At 36.1% G+C, this 23323-nt stretch overlaps 1 long non-coding RNA gene across 1 annotated transcript; it reads right to left on the bottom strand.

Annotated features, from left to right (window-relative positions):
* Positions 1 to 4361: 4361 nt before the first annotated feature.
* On the bottom strand, positions 4362 to 6048 carry LOC121210915 (uncharacterized). The gene is made up of 2 exons (XR_005906184.1): positions 5335 to 6048; positions 4362 to 5216 (listed from the first exon to the last, which is right to left on the bottom strand). It is a non-coding gene; the product is annotated as an uncharacterized lncRNA (long non-coding RNA).
* Between the last annotated feature and the right edge of the window lie 17275 nt (positions 6049 to 23323).

The following is a 23323-nucleotide window of genomic DNA, read 5'->3' as shown; positions in this document are numbered from 1 at the left end:
AAACATTATTTCAATAAAATGCACAGTTATTATCATTTTGAGCAGATGTTCTTTCATTCTTTCCATTTCATTCATAATCATATTATACAAATGATTACTTTCGGATTCTTATGTCCTTCGGACATTCTTCTAAATAATCTTTCGTTCTTCATTCATAATCATACCATACAGATAAGTATTCTTAAATTCTTTTGGTTCTTTGTATATTCCTTCATCCTCATAACAGGTCTCAATATATCAATGATATGAGTGACACTGCTAGTGGCTCAGAGTCTCCTTTTGAGTGAGATATGTGTATGGAGGATTCTCAGGATTTCGAAGATGACCAAGGCTATGACCTATCCCCTGATTTTTTGAGGATGGTAGAACAAGACGAGAAACAAATCCTACCTCACAAAGAATCAGTAGAAATTGTGAGCTTAAGAGAGGGACAAGAGGTAAAGATCAGAACTTGTATCACTATGGAGATGAAGTGAGACCTTATCGAATTACTTCAAGAATTCAAAGATGTCTTCGCATGGTCATACCAAGATATGCCCGGGTTGAACATCGATATCGTGGTACACCGACTCCCTATAAAGGAAGAATATAAGCCAGTTTAGCAAAAACTCCGAAGAATGAGGCCCGACGTCTTGCTAAAAATAAAAGAAGAGGTTAGAAAGCATTTTGACGCTGGATTTTTAAAGGTGGTAAAATACTCAGAATGGATAGCCAACATCGTCCCCGTCCCTAAGAAGGATGGAAAAGTACGAATGTGTGTAGACTATAGAGATTTGAATAAAGCCAGCCCGAAAGATAATTTCCCACTGCCTCATATTGACACCCTAGTGGACAATATGGCAGGACACTCACTGTTTTCCTTTATGGACGGTTTCTCCGGATATAACCAGATCAAGTTGCATCCTGAAAACATGGAGAATACCACATTTGTAACCATGTGGGGCACGTTCTGCTACAAGATGATGCCTTTTGAACTGAAAAATGCGGGGGCAACATATCAAAAGGCCATGGTAACCCTGTTTCACGACATGATGCACAAAGAAATCAAAGTTTATGTCGATGATATGATTGCAAAGTCCCAAACAGAGATGGAGCACGTATAAGTCCCGAGGAAGTTGTTTTTAAGGTTGAAGAAGTTTCAGCTAAAACTCAATCCAGCCAAATGTACATTCGGAGTCAAGTTTGGAAAGCTTCTCGGATTCGTGGTTAGTGAGAAAGGGATTGAGATCGATCCAGACAAAGTCAAAGCTATACAAGAGCTATCTCTGCCGCGTACTCAGAAAGAGGTTCGAGGCTTTCTAGGAAGATTAAATTACATCGCTCGGTTCATTTCACAACTAACCGAGAAATGTGACCCTATTTTCTCCTCCTCAAGAAATACAACCCAGGTGTATGGGATGAAGAATGCCAAAAGGCTTTCGACAAGGTCAAACAGTACTTATCCAATGCTCCGGTGCTGATGCCACCTAACCCCGATAACCATTGATACTATATTTGGCAGTATTTGAGAATTCCATGAGATGCGTACTTGGTCAGTATGATGAGTCAGGAAGGAAAGAAAAAGCTATTTACTGTCTTACTAAAAAGTTCACTGAATGTGAGAAAAGATATCCGCCGATAGAAAAGTTGTGTTGTGCCCTGGTTTGGACAACCCAAAGGTTGAGGCAGTATATGTTGTATCACACTACTTGGCTCATCTCAAAACTAGACCTTTTAAAGTACATGATGGAGTCAACAATTTCGAATGGAAGGATGGCCTGATGGTAAATTTTGCTCTCTGAATTCGACATAGTCTATGTGAACCAGAAAGCAGTAAAAGGGAATGCAATAGTAGATTTTTTGGCCAGTACAGCTTTGGAAGATTACGAGCCCTTAAACTTTGATTTCTGAATGAAGACCTGATGTGTGTTGCGACCACTGAAGAAGGTGCTCTGAAAGAACTTCCCTGGAAACTAAACTTCGATGAGGCATCAAATGCTGTGGGTAATAGAATCGGGGCAGTCTTGGTATCTCCAAACAGAGATCATTATCCATTTACTAGTAAATTGGATTTTGATTGTACAAATAACATGGCAGAATACGAAGCGTGCATCATGGGTATCCGTGCAAGCATAGAACACAAGATTATAGTACTAGAGGTGTATGGAGATTCTGCGCTAGTGATTTATCAACTCAAGGGAGAATGGGAGACCAGAGATCCCAAGTTGATCGATTATCAAAAACTGGTCGTTGAATTGGTTAAAGAGTTTGATGACATTACTTTCTGCTACCTTCTACGGGACAAAAATTAGATGGCTGATGCTTTGGCTACCTTAGCTTCTATGATCAAGGTGAACAAACAAGAAGATGTCAAACCCATCCAGATGAGCATTTATGAAACTCCGGCTCACTGTTACAATAACGAAGAAGATGAAGAAAAAGATGATCACCCTTGGTATCACGATATATTGCAATACGTAAGGAATCGTGAGTACCCGAACTAGACAAGCGAGAATGAAAAAAGGACGCTGAAAAGAGTGGCCATTGACTATGTCTTAGATGGAGAGATCCTATACAAAAGAAGAAATGATCGAGTATTATTAAGATGCGTAAACGCTATAAAGGCCAAGAAAATCTTGGAAGAAGTCCATGAAGGCGTCTGTGGGACACACACTAATGACTTTACAATGGCCAGGCAAATTATGAGATTCGGGTATTATTGGTCCACTATAGAAGGAGACTGTGTCAATTATGCCAAGAGATGTCATAAATGTAAAATCTATGGAGACAAAATTCATGCGCCTCCTTCACCGATGTATGTCATGACTTCCCTATGGCCTTTCTCTATGTGGGGTATGGATGTGATTGGACCAATACCACCGAAAGCTTCCAATGGGCATCGATTCATCTTTGTGGTTATTGACTACTTCACCAAATGGGTAGAAGCCGCTTCATATGCCAATGTTACAAAGTCAGCAGTGAGCAAATTCTTGAAAAAAGAGATCATATGTCGATATGGAATGCCAGAGAGGATCATATCTGACAATGCATTGAACTTGAACAACAGTACGATAGTAGAAGTCTACAGTCAATTCAAGATCAAACACCACAACTCGGCACCATATCACCCGAAAATGAATGGGGCAGTGGAAGCGACCAATAAAAACATTAAGAAGATTGTGGGAAAGATGATTGAGACCTATAAAGATTGGCATGAGAATTTACCATTTGCCCTCATTGCTTATCGAACATCAGTCAGAACCTCTACTGGGAGAACGCATTTCTCTTTGGTTTACGGAATGGAAGTGGTTTTTCCAATCGAAGTCGAGATCCCGTCTCTTCGAGTGTTGTCAGAGGTAAAGTTGGATGAAGCAGAGTGGATCCAGTCTCGATACGATCAATTGAACTTGATTGAAGAAAAGAGGCTAAGAGCTATCCGTCATGGTCAGATGTACCAAAAACGAATAATGCGAGCCTATGATAAAAAGGTTTGCCCTAGGGAATTCCATGAGGGGGACCTGGTCTTGAAAAAGATCCTTCCCATACAAAAAGATTTCAAAGGGAAATGGATGCCAAACTGGGAAGGACCTTATGCAGTAAAGAAAGCTTTTTCTGGAGGAGCATTGATCCTAGCCTAGATGGATGGTAAAAACTTACCCAATCCTGTGAATTCAGATTCCGTCAAGAAGTATTTTACCTAAAAAGGGAGAGGCCAAGGCGAAAACCCGCAAAGGGCGCTTTGAAACCAAAAGAAAAAAAAAGAAAAAAAAAGGAAAAGCTAAGATGAAAACCCGCAAAGGGCGCTTTGAGACAAAAGGGATTTTTGAGTTGAAAACCCGAAAGCGGGCGGCTCAAATTTTGAATATGGGGCATGTGGTAGTCTTGTCCTCCCAAATTAACAAGAGGGAAAGACAGTACATCTTGGGGCATCAAAAAAATACGCCGGACCTCCTGAACACATATTTAGCTCGAAATGGCCTTTAAGAAGTTAGAATAGAGAAACTCGTGCTGCGATATCTGGGGCACCTTTTTCTCATCTTATTTTGTACCTTAGCAGATTTGCTATCTTGTTTAATTTATTCACTTTGAGTTTTGCTCAGTAAAATTCCATCTTGTCCATTATGATAGTCTCTTTCGAGCATTTTTGTTGAAATCACGATTGTTGGACTTATAATATTCACACAAAAGAAGTTATGCATATTACTTTGGAAGGTCTCTAAATAGTGCAAGGATCTGAAACAGGGCCACTAGTCAAGACTAATCAGATTCAAAAGTTGGAAACATTGGAAAAAGAATGGTCCAAATTGTGACTATTTCTTCAAATTTTCTGTCAAAGATACCGGCTAAACAAGAAGACACGATAGCACATCAATAATAGAACCTTGATGAATTATGAGCAATGACACCTTAAGCATTTAAAAAGGAATCATTCTCATGACATTTCTGTATTCATTATCATCCATCTAGTAGGAGCATTTGACTCATTTTGATCATGGCATCCTAATTATTTGGTATAACCATAGGTGCATGAAACCGATTCTACAGATCATGTCCCTAGAGGACGATGTAACAACATCGGTGAATTCACAGATCTTATCTTCCTAAGCATTAGTGAAGCGAATCGAAGACAATGAGCCTTAACCTCCTAAGTAGTAGGGTAACAGGCCGAAGATTGTAGATCTTGTCTCCCTAAGCAGTAGTGGAGCAAATCAAAGACGGTGAGCCTTAACCCCCTAAGCAGTAGGGTAACAGGCTGAAAATTACAAGTTTTATCTCCCTGAAGTTGCAGTGGAGCAGTTGCAATGGAGCAAACTGAAAATAGCAGATCTTATCCCTCTGAAGTTGCAGTAGAGCAGATCGGAGCCGCAATCCTTATCTCTCTGAAGTTGCAGTAGAGCAGGATAAAAATGCGCAAACCTTATCTCCCTAAAGTTGCAGTGGAGCAGTTGCAGTAGAGCAGATTAAAAGCTACAAGGCTAGTCTCTCTAGAGTTACAGTGGAGTGGATTAGAGCGACAATTCCTATACCCCTGAAGTTGCAGAGGATTGGAACAAAGCTACCTCGGAGAAAAAGAGCACCAAAGAAGTTATGATTCGGTGAGACCGGGCAAAATTGGTCCTCTTTAAAGTTTTTGCTCTATTCTCGTTACACGACACTAAGTAAAGAGGGGCAATTGTATAGGCCCAAATCTGCCCGAGCCCGTAATAAAGCTAATTAATAGTCCATCAAAGTCCAAACTACATAACCCAAAACGCAAAACATTACAAACCCAAAATTAATACCAATTATAGCCTAAAATTACATCGGCCCAAACATCCCAAAACACTTTAGAAATAGAAACCCTAGGGTTTTTACCTCTAGCGCCGCAGCCAGGCTCCAGCCCACAGCGCCGTACGGCCTCCTGGCACCACAGCCGCACCCACACCTTCGTACGCCAATGCATAGCCCCGTACATGCGCCACGTACACCCCGTACCTGCAAGCAAATACAAAAACCACAGCACGGCAAAGAGGGAAAAACAAAAAAGAAATTGTATTTTTCTTTTCATTTTTTTTTGTTTCGGCTATAAAATCCATGTAGTGATCAATGTAATGTTTTTTTTACGCACACTGAGAGAAGCATATTGAAAAGAAAAATTCAAAAGCAATTTAAAAGGTAATTTCTGTTTTGAGTCTCTGAATCTTTTACGTTTTTTATCTGCTTACTTCATTTTTTTATGTGTATTTTCATTTTTTTATTTGCATTTAAAAACAAAAAAAAGGGAAGGGGAGTGCTTACCTTCACGAATAGGCCATCAGAATTTTCATCTCCTTTGTCGAAATCAAAGGTCAAGATGAGATTTCAAGGGCTGAGATTGGTAATCTTTGAACCAAGGTTCTATGTGTGGTGCACGCATGTCGATAACCACCTATTACAGTAGTGGTGATTGATTTGTTCAGAGTTTTAGGGGTTAGCCGAATGGGGTAATGGCTTTTAGATTTTTTTTTAGATTTTTTTACTCTATTTTTTAGAAAAGGGAAGGAAATGGTGGCTTTGCTTCATTAGGGTTTCCTTTTTTTACTTTTTAAAGGACATGAAGTGACAACGTTTTGAGCCAATATTAATGGCTTTGAAATGGCACCATTTGGTCCTTGAGGGTTAATTGTATGGCATGTCCCTCCTCTTTGCACTGGTTTCCAATTAACTTTTATTTCTATTTTATTTGTTTTAAATTTTCCCTAAAATTTGATTGTTGTTGCGATTTAGACCGCGCCCGAGCACAATGTTTTAAGATCTGAAATATTTTCAGATTTGGTCCTCGTGCATTTGCACGCGTGGCGTATTAGTCCTCAATTTAATTTCAAGAATTTATAAATTTTCCCTTTTATTTTAATTTTATTTCAATTAAGTTCTTTTCATTATTTTTAAAATTCGTTTCACATTCATTTTTTTTTATTTTGGTTTAATAATTTGATATTTTAAGCTACTTGGATAATTGTGTTTTGTTTTAAAGTTATTATTATTTTTAATATCTCATTTAAATATTTTTGTATATTCGTACATATATTATTTTGGTGGAGTTTTCTATTTAAAATTTACTTAATGCTGTTATGTTTACACGAAGCTATTTTAGAAACTGCATTTTTCGTGTTTATAAAATTATTATTTCAAGATGCTTCTTTATATTATATTATTCTAATACTTTATAGTATCTCATTTAAATGCTTTTATGTATAATGGCATATATATAATTTATAGCAAAATTAATTTAATCTTATACCCATTATTATTCCCAACCTATTTTTTTTTACATTTAATTGCTTCTAAATTCGTTTATATATACATATGTTTTTTAAATCTATTGTGTGCATAATTATTTTCTAAGATCATATTTTATCATGTATTTTTACTATCCTTTTATATTTTGTGTATCATTTAAATTCTCCTCCATTGTGTATATTGTCAATCCTTTTGTAAATATAATTTTTTAATATTTGACATATTATTTGATTTAAATGTTTTCTTTTTGCAACATCAATTTAAAAAAAAATTATATACATGCTCTTTATTTTTCTTATAGATTATTTCAAGTCCTAACACGTGTTATTTGCTCATCAATGCATTATTCTTTAGAAGTTGTTTTGTATCATATTAATTTTATGTTATTTGGTATCTCATGGGTTAGTCGTTTTTTTGTATTATTTCATGTATATTTGTCGTATTGTTGTTCTCCATCCATGCTTAGAAGTTCGATTACATTTGTCTTAGATTAGTTATACTTAATTATTGGTTTTGTTAATTTGTTAATTATTAGTTGGTTAATTGGCATTGTATTTTATGAGTGCATGTTACCCCATGTTTTTATTTTTTCCTTTAGTCTACAAATGTTGCATTATAATTTTCAACTTTTTTAAAAAAATTAATTATTCCATCTTATTTCAAGTAAAATTAATACGTTTTGAGCTAGTTCTACAATTGTTTATTTGAAGATTCACTAAAACAAAGGTAATAGTTGATGTTTGGGAACTCCAGGAACCGTGCCCAACCGTGCTGGGTTTCGATTTTCTGTTTGCCCAAATAATCAAATATTCCTTTGAAATTTCATCCGTACTTTGAAAATTCCTTAAAACGAAGGCAATGTTCAATGTTTAGAAATTGGAGGAATCATGCGCTACTGTGCTGGGTTTCTGTTTTTCGTTGGACTAAATAATTGGGCATCCTTTTGTAATTTTCAACATATAAACTTTTGAAAGTCAAAATTTATCGTGTTTTCGAGGGTATAAAAGATCGTGTCCTATCGTGCTAGATGTGATGCTGTATTCCTCTGAAACAAGAGAATTTTGACAACCAACTTGAGCCATTCAAATGCTTCCAAAGGAACCATATTTCAAAAATAGCGTTAAAACTTAGACATAAGGACAGTACTTAATCAATTTGGTACCAATTTTGAGCGTAGTGAGGGTGCTAATCCTTCCTCATACGTAACCGGCTCCCGAACTCGTTTTCTCAAATTTACGTTGGCCAAAATTGATTTAAATGGAATAAAATATTTAATTAGGTGATCCAATCCCACTTAAACAAAAAGGATTGGTGGCGACTCCACAAATTGTTTAAAAAAGTCGATCCTCGTTATTTTCAAATTAAAAAAAATGGTTTCGACAAATGTATTTATTATTATTAATTGATATTATGTGATGAATAAATTAAATAAAGACAAATGTGTGAATATGATTTGATACAAGTGTATAAATAAAAATACATACAATTGTAATACATGTATTTAATTATTAAAAGATATTTATATGATAAATAAAGAAAAGAATGACATGCATGGTGATATATGGATACATATGTATTAATAATGTACACATGTATAAAAGTATTATTTACTATATAAGTATATTGTTATTGTTATTATATTATATTATATTATAAGATTTTTATGTAATAAATATATTAAATTATGACCAGTGTGTGGATATAAATGGATACAAATATAAAATAAATATTTGATATTAATTAGATATTTATTAAGTTAACATATTATATATATATAAAATAAAACAAAAGAAAAAGAAATAAAAAAGGATAGAAAAGAAACAGAATGAAACGAAACAAAGAGCAAGGGAGAAAAAGAAAGAAAGAAAGAAAAGAAAGGAAGACAAGGGAAAATCGGGGGTTTGATGCTTGAAGCTTAAATAGGTAAGTCAATTTAGCCATTTTTACTTAATTTTGATGTTTTAGAAGCTTTGGAATAAGGTTTTGATGAAATTAAATTGATATATTGAAAGTTATTATATTTTTAAATATTGTTTATGTTGAATAAAATGATGAATTAGGGATTAAATTGATAGAAATTCAAGTTAGAAGTGAGATAAGGATTGAATTGTAAAGTAATTCATAAGTTTTGAATAGTAGAGACTAAATTGAAAGAATTTCAAAATTATGGTTTTATGCTGAAATTAGAGAGCTGAAATTAGTTTAAAGTGAAAATTGAATGAAAATATTTAGTTAAATGTGAAGAATAAAAGTTAGTTTCGGTTTGGGACTAAATTGGAATTTAGACAAAAGTTGAATAAATATTGAAACATTCAATGTGAAAATTGTATTGTATTAATGATTATAAATTTTATTAATTTCTTAGCTAGCGTTGTGCTGGAAAATCCTCAGTTAAGAAAGGAAAAAACGAAGTCAACTAGGGTTAGCTCGGAAATCATGGTTTGTGTTTCTATAATCCGAACTTAATATTTAATTGTTGAATTTATTATTTATGTGTAGGGTAATGCATTGAAAGGTGAAAATAGATTGTTAACTATTGTATTTTGATTGAATATTATGGTAAGTAATTAAAGTATGAATTATTGTATTTTATGATTGAAATGGATTGATTTGGAGTGTGTTAAATTTAATTGAATCGATTCGTAAATGAATTAAAAAGTGATACTGAATTAAGAAAGTGAATTGATAACCCTATTAACAGTTTCAGGCTAGTCGGATATAGTTGGCATGCCATAGGATTGGAAGTGTTCAAGGATATTCTGACTTTGTGTCGATGAGACACTATATGTGTCGACTACTGTGACTGTTTCGGATTCGTTCCGAAGAGGTACTCTGTACCTGACTGTGACTGTTACTGTTACTGTTACTGTTACTGTTACTGTTACTGTTACCGTTATGGTATATTCCGGCTTTGGCCGATGAAACACTGTATACTATCCCCGGTGTGTAGGTTGGATCTGTGTATCTGTCCAAGTCCGAGTCATGTTAATAGGGACAAGTAAAAGTACTGAAAAATTGATTGCTACCGAATATTTGATTGTTACTGAATAAATGAATAACTGATACTAAATAATAATGATTAAATGATTGTTATTGAAAATTACTGACTGTCATCGAATAATTGATTGCTACTGAGTAAAGGATCGCTACTGAACGAATAATCGTTACTGGATAACTAATTGTTATCGAATGACTAAATGTTACTGAAAGAAACTGATAAATTAATCGATACTGAAATATGTTTACTATTATTGAATAGTGAACAGAAATATAAGTAAGACATATGAATAGAGAACATTATTGTTGTGAATTAAATGGAAAAACTAATCAAGTTATTAGATGATGAAAGTTGAATAAGTTGTAAAGAAATTATCTATGAAATGAATCAATGAATATTTATGATTATTATAGGACAATAAGTGTATGTTATGTTTTAAATATTTGGATTATAGAAATACCACTAATAAACCGTAATGTATACATATTTTTACCCCATGCCTAACACATTTTATGGATGATTTCTCCTTAGATTTGGTGAATTCGATGCTCCTAATCCTTTAATTTCATGTTTTATACTTAGGTGAGCATAGGAGAGTAAAAGGACCGAGAAACGGACTAAAAACAGAGAAAGCGGGCCAATGTTGGAAATCAGCACGGCCTAGAGTTCACCACACGGGTAGACCACAAGCCCGTGTAGGTTTAACAGTCTTTGGCACGGCCTGAACCTCTACACACAGGTTGACTACACGGCTGTGTCCCTTTGGCAAGGTCGAAGCACGATTTACACAGGTAAATCACACGCCCGTGCCTATTTAACAGCCTTGACCACGGCCTTAAGTAATCGCACACGGGCGTGTCACACGGGCATGTCCCTGCCGAGCCCAAGTTTAGTCCAATTCAGAAAAGGCCAATTTTGAGGGCTCTTAGGCATTCCAAAGTCTATTAAAAAGCCTAAGGAGGCACTTAGACGGGGGACACAGAGTAGGGAAGGAAGGAATTACTCAAGGAAAGTCGATTGATCCATCTCAAGAGCCGGATTGATCATCAAGTCTGGAGATCTCCCTTCACGTTCCTTCAAGAGTTTTGGGTTTTCTTATGTTTTGTTATCTTTATGCTTTTGAGATATTTTCTTTCATAAATATAAACTAAACCCCCTAAATACCTAAGGGGAATGAAACCTAAGACAGATCTTATTATTATTATCTGAATTGTATGATAAATATTTGACTTGTTCTTGATTATGTGTTCTTAATTCTTGTTTTAATATTCCAGGATATTGATTCAAGTTAATGCTCTTATTCAGAGGAGGAATAGATCCTGTCTAAGAGTAAAATTTTCATAATTAAGCGGAGTTGATTGTGCGTCTAGAGATAGGGTAGCAAGATTTTGCCGGATTAGGGTGAAACCTAATAAGGGAATCCAATAGATCGAGTTAATGCAATTCTAAGTTGTTAATTAAAAAGAGATTTCAATTATTCAACCTAAGGCTAGACGTTATTAGTCTCGAGAGAGATAATAATATAACTTAGGCATTTCTACGGATCAAGTCAAATAAATAAATCGTCTGATTCAGAGTCAAATAACAAGTGAAGTCTAGGTGGATTTTTCCTTAGGTATTGTTTCAATCAATCAAATTTGCCCAAAAGTATTTTCCCGAGTTTTCTTTCTGTGCATTCTTAGTTAGTAATTAGTTTAGATAACCAAACATCTTAATTTTTAGGCTAGATAATAAAAAGGAAGTAAATATTTTGACAATCTGGTCTTGTTGAACTATACTACTGTTCGATAGGTACACTTGCCTTAATTGTGATAATAAGTTAGCCTCAAGAACGTTTCATTTATAAATCTTTAAAACCTGTTACGAATATCACGCATCAAGTTTTTGGCGCCGTTTCCGGGGATCTCGGATATTAGGAACACTCGATTTTTATTACTTTAGCCATTTTACTTTTATTGCAATTTAAGTTTTTATTTTCTTTTCTAATTCTTCATTTATTTTCTTTTGACAGATTTTTCTAGTTTATGACCAGAAGAAACCCGTTAGGACCACTACTTTTTGACAGTGAGATTGATTACACAATTCGCAGAAACTGGAGAGAAATAAGGCGAAGCCTAAGGTACACAGAAGACGAGCAAGAGGACGATACTTCAACCACAACCGAGGAGATAGCTGAAAACCAAGAAAATCCGCTACCTCCTGCGATTGCTGCTGATCCAGTAAATCAGAATCCTACTCCACGCACTATGTATGATTATGCTAAACCTAACTTCACAGGAACTGAGTCAAGTATAGTTAGACCTGCTATTGCTGCAAATAATTTTGAACTGAAACCTAACACAATTCAAATGATACAACAGTTTGTTTGGTTTGATGGTTTGCAGGATGAGGATCCCAACGCTCACTTGGCAAATTTTCTAGAATTTTGCGATACCTTTAAAATTAATGGCATTTCTGATGACACCATTCACCTTCGGTTGTTTCCCTTCTAGTTAAGGAATAAGACTAAACAATGGTTGAACTCGTTACCACGAGGGTCAATCACTACTTGGGAACAAATGACTGAAAAGTTTTTATTAAAATATTTTTCGCTGGCTAAAATAGCCAAATTACGCAATGATATCTCTTCTTTTGTGTAGATGGATTTAAAAACACTCTACAATGCATGGGAGAGATAAAGGACCTTTTGAGAAGATGCCCTCACCATGGGTTACCGCTCTGGTTACATGTTCAAACCTTTCATAATGGCCTGAATCCTTCGACTCGGCAGATGGTTGACGCAACTGCTGGTAGAACCCTCAATAATAAGACACCTGAAGATGCCTATGAATTTATAGAGGAGATGCCACTGAATAACTATCAGTGGCAAGTCATGAGGACAAAGCAAATGAAAACAGCCAACATTTATAACGTCGATTCGGTCACCATGCTCTCTAATTAGGTAGAACTCTTGAATAAGAAAATTGATGGTTTCATTAGTTCTTCACATGTTCACCCAGAAATGCAGTGTGAAGCTAGTGGAGGTGGATCAAGAAATTTAGAATACCTACCTTATGGCCACAGCATGGAGAACGAGCAATTAAATTACATGGGTAACAATCCTCGATCTCAAAACAATCCTTATAGCAATACTTACAATGCAGGTTAGAGGAACCACCCAAATTTTTCATGGGGAGGCCAAGGAAATCAGAGACCACCATCCCCTCTATGCTTTCAGCAACCACCATACCAGCAAGAGAAAAAGCCGAACCTTGAGGAGACGCTAACCAAATTCATCTTAGTGTCAAAAATCGTTTTAAGAATACCGAGACGGCACTTAAAAATCAACAAGCATCAATCCAGGGGCTCGAAACCCAGATAGGTCAGCTCGCTAAATTGGTATCTGAAAGACCACTAGGAAGTCTACCTAGTAACACTGAACCCAACCCAAAAGAGTACGTGATAGCAGTTACACTAAGGAGTGGAAAAGTGTTAGCTGAATCTGAAAAGAATCCACCACAAGAAGCTGACAGAAAGGAGGTCAAACCCGAAAACAATGACAACTTAATGCCAAAAGAATATAAACCACCAATCCCATACCCAACAAAGTTGAAAAAAGACTGCATGGATGCATAATTCGGTAAATTTCTTGAACTTTTTAAACAACTGCATATTAACTTACCTTTTGTTGAAACTATTTCGCAGATGCCTACATATGCAAAATTCTTAAAGGAGCTTTTAACAAACAAAAGGAAGTTTGAAGACTTATCTACAGTGGAACTTAATAAGGAGTGCTCAGCCATACTCCAAAACAAACTGCCAACCAAACTGAAAGGTCCAGGAAGTTTTACTATTCCCTACTTAATTGGTAGTTTGAATGTTGATAAAGCACTAACTGATTTAGGCGTCAGCATTAATTTGATGCCATATAGAATGTTTAAACAACTTGGTCTTGGGGAACCTAAACCCACTAGGATGATAATTCAATTAGCTGATAGATTTGTTAAATATCCTAGGGGAATTATAGAGGACGTACTGGTAAAAGTAGAGAAATTTATATTCCCTGTTGATTTCGTTGTGCTTGACATGGATGAAGATGTTGATTTATCTTTAATTTTAGGTGGCCATTTTTAGCCACTGCGAGGGTTGTAATTAATGTGGGTGATGGTAAATTGGTACTTAAAGTAGGTGACGATGAGATTATTTTTAAAGTTTATGATGTAATGAGATTTTCTAGAGAACAGGATGACTCATGTTATTTTATCGACTCTATTGATCATGCTACTCAAGATTCTTTTTAGGAAATCGTATACAAGGACACGATGGAACTGTGTCTCACCCAAGGAAAAGGGATAGATGATGATTCTGCAATAGGAACCAAACTAAACTCCAATGAAACCTCCCCAAAACTAGCAGAATATGAGGGAATTAAGGTAAAAGATGAACTTAAGCAAAAACCCTTTATTGAAAAACCTCCCAAACTGGAACTTAAACAATTGCCAAATCACTTGGAATATACATTCCTTGGAAATAATTCAACATTATCGGTAATTATTGCATCTAACTTGCAACCCAAGGAGAAAGATGAATTACTCCAAGTATTAAGAGAGCATAAAAGGGCCATAGCTTGGAAAATTTCTGATATTTAAGGGATCAGCCCTTCTTTTTGCACCCACAAAATTTTAGTGGAAGATGAATATAAACCATGCGTGCAAGCCAAAAGACGAATAAACCCCAACATGAAGGAAGTTGTTAAAGCTGAGGTAATTAAACCCCTAGATGCTGGAATTATCTATCCTATTTCTGACAGTTCTTGGGTGAGTCCAGTGCAAGTTGTTCCTAAGAATGGAGGCATGACTGTTGTAGCCAATGAGAAGAATGAGTTAATCCCAACAAGGACACTCACAGGTTAGAGAGTGTGCATTGATTATAGGAAGCTAAATGATGCCACAAGAAAAGACCACTTTCCCCTTCCATTCATTGACCAAATGTTGGAAAGATTGTCAGGACACATGTACTATTGCTTTTGAGACGGGCATTTTAACTATTTCCAAATCCTAATAGCTACTGAAGATCAAGAAAAGACGACATTTACATGTCCATACGATATGTTTGCTTATCGTAGAATGCCTTTTAGATTATGTAATGCTCCTGCTACTTTTCAGCGCTGCATGATAGCCATTTTTGATGAACTCGTAGAAGACATCATGGAGGTATTTATGGATAATTTTTTGATTTTCGATAACTCTTTCCCTCTTTGCCTAAAAAATTTAAAATGAGTGTTAATAAGATGTGAGGAAACATACCTTGTGATTAACTGGGAAAAATGTCACTTTATGGTTCAAAAAGGTATTGTGTTAGGACATAAAATTTCTCGTAGAGGGATTGAGGTTGATAAATCTAAAATTGAAACCATTGAAAAACAACCTCCCCCTAATTCGGTTAAGGCTGTTAGAAGCTTCTTAGGACATGCCGAGTTTTATAGAAGATTTATTAAAGACTTTTCGAAAATAGCTAAGCTTTTGACTAAATTATTAGAAAAATATGTGCCTTTTAATTTCGATCAAAAGTGTTTAGAAGCATTTAATACTTTAAAGGATAAACTGACTAAAGCTCCAATTATAATTGCACCTGATTGGAATTCACCTTTTGAACTAATGTGCGATGCGAGTGATTTTACAGTAGGTGTAGTTTTGGGATAGCGAAAAGATAAACATTTTCAACCTATCTATTATGCTAGTAGGACTTTGACAGCCGCACAAGAAAACTACACCACCACGGAAAAAGAGCTGCTAGCTGTGGTTTTTGCATTCAATAAATTTAGGCCATATTTAATATTGTCTAAAGTTGTCGTTTATACTGACCATTCCGCTCTTTGCCACCTTTTGACTAAAACTGATGCAAAACCTCGACTCATTCGATGGATCTTATTATTGTAAGAATTTGACTTGGAGATTAAGGATAAGAAATAAGCTAAAAATCTTGCGACTAACCATTTCTCCAGGCTTGAAAACTCAAGTACGAAAGAACCAGATGACATCGAAATAAATGATTCATTCCTTGAAGAAAACTTTTTTCCATATCTGATTATGAGGTACCTTGGTTTGCAGATATTGCAAATTTTTTAGCCGCTAACATTATCCCAAAAGGGTTGACACATCACAAAAAAAAGCGATTCTTCACTGATGTGAAAAACTACTTCTGGGAAGACCCTTTTCTTTTCCATAAATGTGCAGACCAAATCATTAGGAGATGCATTACAAGGACAGAAGCATTGAAAATATTGGAACATTGCCACTCAGGACTAGCTGGAGGACATTACGGTGGAAATAAGACCGCACATAAAGTCCTTGATTCAGGATTTTATTGGCCCACTCTATTCAAAGAAGCCAACAAGTATGTTACTTATTGCGACAAATGTTAAAGGACAGGTAATATATCCAAACATGATAAAATGCCTCAGACATATATGCTCTTATGTGAAATATTTGACGTTTGGGGCATCGACTTCATGGGTCCATTCCCTAGTTCATTCGGGAATAAATACATCTTAGTAGCTGTTGATTATATGTCCAAATGGGTTGAAGCCCAAGCTTTACCTACTAATGATGCTAGAGTAGTAATACGATTCCTTAAGAAACTTTTCTCTCGATTTGGTACACCTAGAGCAATTATCAGTGATAGGGGTACTCATTTTTGTAATGCCCAATTTGACAAGACCCTCAAGAAATACGGAGTTCATCATAGAACAGCTACCCCCTATCACCCTCAAACTAGTGGCCAAGTCGAAGTAGTGGACCGAGAGTTTAAACGTATCCTAGAAAAGACAGTAGAATTAAACAGGAAGGATTGGGTGATGAAAGTAGATGATACTTTATGGGCTTCTAGAACTGCTTTTAAGACTCCCATAGGAACATCACCTTACAGACTTGTTTATGGGAAAATTTGTCACCTACCGGTTGAGTTGGAACAGAAGGCATTCTGGGCTATAAAATTTCTAAACCTTGACCCCAAACTTGCAGGTGAAAACAGGCTGATGTAGTTGAACGAGTTAGATGAGTGGTGAGCCAATGCATATGAAAATTCGTGCCAATATAAGGAAGCGACGAAGCGCCGCCACGACGCCCGTTTAAAGCAACGAAGGCAATTTGAAGTAGGAGATCTTGTCCTGTTATATAACTCGAGGCTCAAATTGTTTCTTGAAAAGCTTAAATCACGATGGTCAAGTCCTTTCATAGTTCAAGTTGTATTTTCATATGGTACAGTGGAGGTAAGTCATCCATCATAAGGCACTTTTAAGGTAAATGGACATCGTCTCAAAATGTATAACGGTGATAATTTCAAAGACGATAAAGAGGAGCTACGGCTCCATGAAGTTACCTAAATACACCCATAACGTAGAGTTGAGCTTAGACTATAAACAAGCGTTTCTCGGGAGGCATCCTGAGCACTAACGGTGTTAACGTATTTAAATTTTAGTCTTTAACATTTAATTCACTAACTGAATCACTGAACACAGGATTTTTAAGAACCACACGGCCAGGCACACGGGCGTACCATCGGCCGTGCACATACTATGGTATGCAACACGGCCGTGCGCTACGGTCGTGTAAAAACAGGGCAAAAATTTTTCCCCAACACGGGATGCGATAAGTTGCCACGGGCGTGCTACACACCCGTGTCTTGAAATCATAGGCAAACCTGTCAAATTAGCATGGGCGTTCGAAACGCCCGTGCCCAGCCCCCATGGTTGACACTGTCACAATAACACGGGCGTGGGAGAAGCGAAAGAAGATTGAAATGGCCGTGCAACATGGTTGTGTACACCAATGCACCCAATTTTGAACACCACGAAACACACGGATTGAAACGAAGGCACATAGGCGTGCCCCACGGCTATGTGCCCCAATTTCTCTATAAACACCTATTATCTATTTTAGCTTTATCCTTATATTTTGAAATTACTTTTTATTTCCTCTAAATATTATTTTATCTTGAGTTTTTACAATTTTTATTTTTCAGCTATTTCATTACGAGTAATTATGCTTCATTATTTTTCCTAATGAGTTCCTAATTTTATCAAAGATATAAAGAGCTCCAAAGCTCATCATCAAACAGGAACTAAAAACTCCAAATGGTGCAGGACTTATGGACTAATGAATCTCTACCACCACCGGAGTATCCTCCTCCACTATCATCATTGCTTTGGCCGATTACTCTCTATCACTCCAATTCAAGGAGTTCATTCATCATTCAGGAAGTTTCACTTCTCTTCCTATCTTATGATTATAAATCTATCTTTTTCATTATATCTACCTTTGTACATTAAGGGCAATATACATCTTAAATGTGGGGGGTCTTTTATATCACCATTAGAAATCCCTGAATTTTGTCTTCTCACGTGAATCACTCATATCACTATTAGAATAAATTTTAATTAATTTATAATTTTTATTGATATGTCTTAATTAAAACATAGGCATTTATGCATTGAGTGTTTAAACTTTAAGACATTGGAGAATCAAGCATGATAAGTTGATTTTTGAAGAATTAAAAACTTTTAGGTTAAGTTTAGGTATTATCTTGAGTTGAAATTCACAGGTTTAAACATCAAAAAGCCATAATTTTTTTGAGATTTTGAGCCTTTAGAGCTTCTATTATTTCTTTTATGCTCACTTTTATTGTTGCTTTGAGTGCGTCAATATTGAATTGTTATTCTAGAACTTGCCTGATCATACATGTCAAGACCACACCATTTGATTTGATATGTCAAGATGATAAAGGCACTTAGGTTTAACTCACTCACTCCACAAAAGTTTACCTTCATAATTAACCCTTAGTGAACCCCTTTGAGCCTAACAAACCATTAATTGATTTACCTCAATATTAACCCATAACCTATTATTGTTGAAATCCCCTAATTTGATCCCTATTTTTGTCGAGATTTGATTTGAACTAATTGCTCAGCTATGTTCTGTTCTTCTATGTATTTGACTTGTTCTTTAAAAAAAAAACAACAACAATAATACTTACATACATATTAGTAGTAATTCGCCAGTTTTTTAACTTGAGTGTTAATTCCATATTCTGAGAAGAAGCTCACTTGTATTCAACTAATGACTAGTCATTTTTCGAGCTAGGTAATTTTTTAATTCAATCTCGATTCTAACATTTTCTTTCAGCTTGTGACCACACCCCCTAACCAAAGCCACATTACAACCCTCTAAAGACTTTTTTGATTGAGGTATCATCTCAATATATAGTGGTGGAGATTTGATTTTCAAGCAAGCCTATGGTAATAACTTCTCATATTGACTAATGAGTGCTTTAATTGATGTCCTTAAACACCTTGAGTGATTTGAGTGAATCTTTAGTGAGGATGTTAATCTCTATGATATTTTGATCAAGGTAATCACTTAGATGAGGGGAGACACCTATGTTTTCATGATAAAATGCTCAACTTTTAATGTTTGAAACTTTGATGTTCTTTCAGTCAAATTCTCAATGTTTAATTACTTATGGATTATTTTGAGATATTATTAAAAGGAATTATAAGTTAAGAAGAATTTATTTTGATTTTGAGTTGAGGGTTTTGCTTGAGGACAAGCAAATGCTTAAGTGTGGGGGTATTTGATAAACCGTAATTTATACATATTTTTACCCCATGCTTAAAACATTTTATGGATGATTTCTCCTTAGATTTGGTTCGATGCTCCTAATCCTTTAATTTCATGTTTTATACTTAGGTGAGCATAGGAGAGTAAAAGGACCGAGAAACGGGCCAAAAATGGAGAAAGCGGGCCAACATGGGAAATTAGCACGGCTTAGAGTTCACCACACTGGTAGACCACACGCCCCGTGTAGGTTTAACAAGCTCTGGCATGGCCTGAACCTCTTCACACGGGTTGACTACACGGCCGTGTCCTTTTGGCAAGGTCGAAACACGATTTACACAGGTAGATCACACGCCCATGCCCATTTAACAGCCTTGACCACCGCCTAAAGTAATCGCACACGGGTGTATCACACGGGCGTGTCCCTGCCGAGCCCAAGTTTAGTCCAATTCGAAAAAGGCCAATTTTGAGGGCTCTTAAGCATTCCAAAGTCTATTTAAACGCTTGATGAGGCACTTAGACGGGGGACACAGAGTAGGGAAGGAAGGAATTACTCAAGGAAAGCCGGTTGATCCATCTCAAGAGCCAGATTGATCATCAAGTCTGGAGATCTCCCTTCACGTTCCTTCAAGAGTTTTGGGTTTTCTTATACTTTGTTATCTTTATGCTTTTGAGATGTTTTCTTTCATAAATATGAACTAAACCCCCTAAATACCTAAGGGGAATGAAACCGAAGAAAGATCTTGTTATTATTATCTAAATTGTATGATAAACATTTGACTTGTTCTTGATTATGTGTTCTTAATTCTTGTTTTAATATTTCAGGATATTGATTTAAGTTAATGCTCTTATTCAGAGGAGGAATAGACCCTGTCTAAGGGTAAATTTGCCATAATTAAGCGGAGTTGATTACGCGCCTAGAGATAGGGTGACAATATTTTATTGGATTAGGGTGAAACATAATAAGTGAATTCATAGATCGAGTTAATGCAATTCTAGGGTGTTAATTAGAAAGAGATTTCAATTATTCAACCTAGGGTTAGACGTTATTAGTCTTGAGAGAGATAATAATATAACTTAGGCATTTCTACAGATCAAGTCAAATGAATAAATCGTCTGATTCAGAGTCAAATAACAAGTGAAGTCTAGGGGGATTTTTCCTTAGGTATTGTCTCAATCAATCGAATTTTCCCAAAAATATTTTCCCGAGTTTTCTTTCTGGGCATTCTTAGTTAGTAATTAGTTTAGATAACCAAACCTCTTAATTTTTAGGCTAGATAATAAAAAGGAAGTCAATACTAGTACTCGTAGTTCCTTTGGGCTCGACAATCCGGTCTTGCTGAACTATACTACTGTTTGATAGGTACACTTGCCTTAATCGTGATAATAAGTTAGTCTCAAGAACGTTTCATTTATAAATCTTTAAAACCTATTACGAATATCATGCATCAACCACTGAGTTCATACTCAGCGTACGGTTTGTTTTCGTACGCAGGTTAAGTTAAAGCTAGAATGTTGAATCAGCAATCTAGGCCGATCCCGAACTCAATAAGGTAACACATGTTAATTGTTGATAATGGCATGTACCTAGGTCATTAAGTTAATGTTTGTAAATGGTAATGAAATATATAAATGTGTTGAATTATGTATGAAACATGTAAATTTTGGTGACTAAACCTAAGAAAATTAATTAAATTAGTACAATAATGTTTAATTGATATAAATTGTGGTACCACTAAGGGTACATTGTATGTATGTTTTATTGCTAAAATTGGATAGTATATAAAATGTGTTTGGATTGGTTTAGTTTTGGTATTTGTATTGTTTGTGGATTGCAATTTTGCAGGGTTGGCTAGTAAAGTGTGAAAGGCTCATTATTGAGTCCACACAGCCTGACACAAGGGCGTGTGACCAGACCGTGTGAGACACACGGCTTGTACACAGGCATGTTGTTAGACCGTGTGTTCCCTGCACCTAAAAATGCTAAAACAAAATGTCCAGGTTTTTCCACACGGGCGAAGCACACGGGCATGTGTCTTGGCCGTGTAAGATTAATTTGTTCATAGGCAAATGTCTGAAAGCTCCACGAGAAGAGAACACGGATGGCAATTCTCCAGATTCTCCAAAACGAAGACGTCGAATGGAGGGCCCCTTCAATGATTCCTGATGAGATTTTGTATCAATGTAGAGACTTCGACTAGGTCTCTCTACTCGGGATATGATAAGCTATTGGATATGCTCCTCTGCTTGTATTGAAATAGTATAAATTGAGGCAGTTCATATCGACAACGCAAGGGTTGGCCCAGTGCGAGTTTCAATACAAGGGTGATAATTACAAGAAGAAGTTTTGTGAAATATCGAACACTTGGAACCAAACTCATGGAATGAAAAGATTTCTCACAAACCCCATGACGACCTCCGAGTATGATTGGTGGTAAGGTAAAAGATCCAATGATAATGTCCCTGTGTCAAGTCAAGAAAACTTTCGGCTGATAGAAGAACACTTACAAGTGATCCCATCTGAGTTGGAAATCATGAAGTAAGACTTTGAAAAGAGGAGTTCTGAGCTAGAGAAAAAGATAGAACAGTTGGAAGAGGAAAAGATGCAGCTAGGATTAGATGTCGGCGTCTAAAATTTAGAAATCAAAAAAATGAGAAAAGAAAAGAATAAGGCTGAGGAGGACTTAGACAATCTAAAAACATATTATAAGAAACTACGCTTGTCGATAATGACTGTAGGGTTGGGTAAAACATCAGAGCAATGGCAGCAAGAGATCTAAGAAGAAAAGATTAAAGCTGATCAGTAGGAAAAAAATTCCAAGATGCTTGAGTTCGAGAAGATGCTTTAGAAAGGGATTTGTTAAAAAACCAAAATGAAAAGGTTGGAAAAAAAGCCGGGGTAGCAAAACTAGAAAGGTCACTGCGTCAATATCTAGAAATGAACTTGTGAACTTCAAGTTAAAAGCCCGAGAAAGATAGAAGAGTTGAAGAGTTAAAAGAAATTGAGTTAAAAGCAAGCCTAAATAAGATTGAAGAGTTGAAGAGAAAGATAGAAGAGCTAGAGATAGCACTGCAAAATTGTGAACTTCGAGTTGAACTTCTAGAAATGAACAATGAACACTGGAAAGAGCAATTCCAACACACTCAATGTCAGATTAGAGATAAGGATCACATCATGGGCGAAGCTGTGACTCAAGTACATTAAGTAGCTGACCATTTGCAAAACCTAACGGTTAAAGCCGAAATACTGAGCTTAAAATACGAATCAGAGTCAGATCGGGGTCGAGAATTAGACTGGCTTCTTAGGAAAGTTAAGGCTTTGAGTATTAGGGCAATGCCGTATACGTAAAATGAATCTGTTTTATGTAAAGAGATTCATTTTCTAGTCTAGTTATTCTAATAAAATTGAATCAGAATCAATGCCTTTTTTTGCATTCATTTTTCATTCATCAGCATTACATTTCATCACATGCAATAAGTTTTATAAAACAACCCTAATTAATCAAAATTATGACAGTTACCATGAAAACTAACAAGAATTTGCCAACCGAATATCGTTACTGTACCCGAGGTAAAACCAGAGCCATGGATCAAATGTTAGAGAGATTGGAACAAATTCAGAAGGATATGTAAGATCAGTTGCAAGCCCAGCTGCAAAAATAATTAGCTAAGGTACAGTGAGACATGAGGGATCAAATACAAGAGTCTCAATGAAGCATAATAAGCCAGTTGACCCAGTTGCTGTCAGGAGGGACTGAAAAAGGGAAAAGTATTGTGAATAACTCTAGGGATGATAATGAAGACCCTATATACCCCAGGCTTCACTCCAGTGAATGTCCAAGCCCAACCAAATACATCTCTACGAAGGGTACGCATTACCATCAGACTACAACAATACCAAGTTGGCACCTCAGCACCGGTGAATTGTCCTATGGGTTCAGGCTCTAATCCCGGGGATAATCTGACCAACCCCGTCGTTATAAAATTGGACGAC

Source organism: Gossypium hirsutum, chromosome A12 (assembly GCF_007990345.1).
Source record: "Gossypium hirsutum isolate 1008001.06 chromosome A12, Gossypium_hirsutum_v2.1, whole genome shotgun sequence".
NCBI classification, from domain to species: Eukaryota; Viridiplantae; Streptophyta; class Magnoliopsida; order Malvales; family Malvaceae; genus Gossypium; species Gossypium hirsutum.
This window is presented reverse-complemented; position numbering and strand designations above follow the sequence as displayed.